Source organism: Panthera uncia (genome assembly GCF_023721935.1).
Source record: "Panthera uncia isolate 11264 chromosome A1 unlocalized genomic scaffold, Puncia_PCG_1.0 HiC_scaffold_17, whole genome shotgun sequence".
In the NCBI taxonomy this organism is placed as follows: domain Eukaryota; kingdom Metazoa; phylum Chordata; class Mammalia; order Carnivora; family Felidae; genus Panthera; species Panthera uncia.
In genome coordinates this window covers 3,536,119-3,538,801 of record NW_026057577.1, presented here as the reverse complement: position 1 = coordinate 3,538,801, position 2,683 = coordinate 3,536,119, and positions in this window count along the sequence as shown.

Here is a 2,683-nt window from a genome sequence, read left to right as displayed (position 1 = left end):
GTATGGCCAACTCATCTTTGACAAAGCAGGAAAGAACATCCAATGGAAAAAAGACAGTCTCTTTAACAAATGGTGCTGGGAGAACTGGACAGCAACATGCAGAAGGTTGAAACTAGACCACTTTCTCACACCATTCACAAAAATAAACTCAAAATGGATAAAGGACCTGAATGTGAGACAGGAAACCATCAAAACCTTAGAGGAGAAAGCTGGAAAGGACCTCTCTGACCTCAGCCGTAGCAATCTCTTACTCGACACATCCCCAAAGGCAAGGGAATTAAAAGCAAAAATGAATTACTGGGACCTTATGAAGATAAAAAGCTTCTGCACAGCAAAGGAAACAACCAACAAAACTAAAAGGCAACCAACGGAATGGGAAAAGATATTTGCAAATGACATATCGGACAAAGGGCTAGTATCCAAAATCTATAAAGAGCTCACCAAACTCCACACCCAAAAAACAAATAACCCAGTGAAGAAATGGGCAGAAAACATGAATAGACACTTCTCTAAAGAAGACATCCAGATGGCCAACAGGCACATGAAAAGATGTTCCTTGTTGCTCCTTATCAGGGAAATACAAATCAAAACCACACTCAGATATCACCTCATGTCAGTCAGAGTGGCCAAAATGAACAAATCAGGAGACTATAGATGCTGGAGAGGATGTGGAGAAACGGGAACCCTCTTGCACTGTTGCTGGGAATGCAAATTGGTGCAGCCTGTCTGGAAAGCAGTGTGGAGGTTCCTCAGAAAATTAAAAATAGACCTACCCTATGACCCAGCAATAGCACTGCTAGGAATTTACCCAAGGGATACAGGAGTACTGATGCATAGGGGCACTTGTACCCCGATGTTTATAGCAGCACTCTCAATAATAGCCAAATTGTGGAAAGAGCCTAAATGTCCATCAACTGATGAATGGATAAAGAAATTGTGGTTTATATACACAATGGAGTAGTACGTGGCAATGAGAAAGAACGAAATATGGCCTTTTGTAGCAACGTGGATGGAACTGGAGAGTGTGATGCTAAGTGAAATAAGCCATACAGAGAAAGACAGATACCATATGGTTTCACTCTTATGTGGATCCTGAGAAACTTAACAGAAACCCATGGGGGAGGGGAAGGAAAAAAAAAAAAAGAGGTTAGAGTGGGAGAGAGCCAAAGCATAAGAGACTCTTAAAAACTGAGAACAAACTGAGGGTTGATGGGGGGTGGGAGGGAGGGGAGGGTGGGTGATGGGTATTGAGGAGGGCACCTTTTGGAATAAGCACTGGGTGTTGTATGGAAACAAATTTGACAATAAATTTCATATATTAAAAAAAAACAATATATATTTCAATATCAAAACAAACAATGTGAAAAGGGAATTAAAGAAATAAAATGTTGGTATATGATCGAATTTATCAGTTAATATAGATTGTTATAACTATGTTTTAGATAAAGCCTATAGTAAACACACAGTAGACACACACACACACACACACACACACACACACACACAATGTATAGTAGATGAACAAATGATAAACAGAAGGAAATTAAATTATAACACCACAAAAATTATTAAATTACAAAGACAACATATGTGAAACAAAGTGATAAGTAAAATAAAAATCAGCCAAAAAATAATAAGATGATAATAATTCAGCATTTAATATTATTATTTTTTTTATTTTTAAGTTGTGTGTTTATTTTATTTATTTTATTTTTTTATGAAATGTATTGTCAAGTTGGTTTCTTTTTTTAAATATGAAATTTATTGTCAAATTGTCAACACCCAGTGCTGACAGCCAGTATTGTCAACACCCAGTGCTCATCCCAACTGGTGCCCTCCTCAATGCCCATCACCCACTTTCCCCTTCCTCCCACCCCCCATCAACCATCAGTTTATTCTCAGTTTTTGAGTCTCTTTAAATGTAAATACATTAAATACTCCAATCAAAAGACAGAGTAGCTAAATTGATTTTAAACTAGAAGACACAACTTTATCATGCCTACAAGACTTAACCTCAGCATTAAAAGTAAACAGGCTAGAAAGGAGGAAATGGCAATAGTTATTCTATGCAAATGAAAATCAAAAGTGAATAGGGTAACCATGTTTATATTAAACAAAATAGGCTTTAGGACAAATATTGTAACATAGATAAGGAAAGTCATTATATAAACAGGTCAGTGTATCAAGAAGGTATAACAATAGTAAATACATGTGCACCCATTATAGAAGCACAATACATATACAAAGGAAATATTAATATATCTGAAGAAAGAAATACAAAAATAGTAAGGGACTTCAATATTCACTTTCAATAATGGATAGATCATCCATGTAGGAAATACATTTTAAAAATGGACTGGAGCTATACTTTAGGCCAAATAGACATATAAACATGTACCTGTTATTTTGTCCAACAGTAGGAAAATAAAGATTTTTCTCAAGCCCACATGGAATATTCACCCACATAGATAATATGTTAGGCCACAATAAATTTCTTAAAAATTTAGGAAGACTGAAATTATACCAAATAACTTTCTTTTATTAATATGTTATTTCACATTGGTTGATTTGCAAATATTGATCCATCCCTGCAGCCCAGGAATAAGTCCCACTTGATTGTGGTGAACATATCTTTAATGTACTGTTGGATTCAATTTACTAGTATTTTACTGAGAATTTTTAT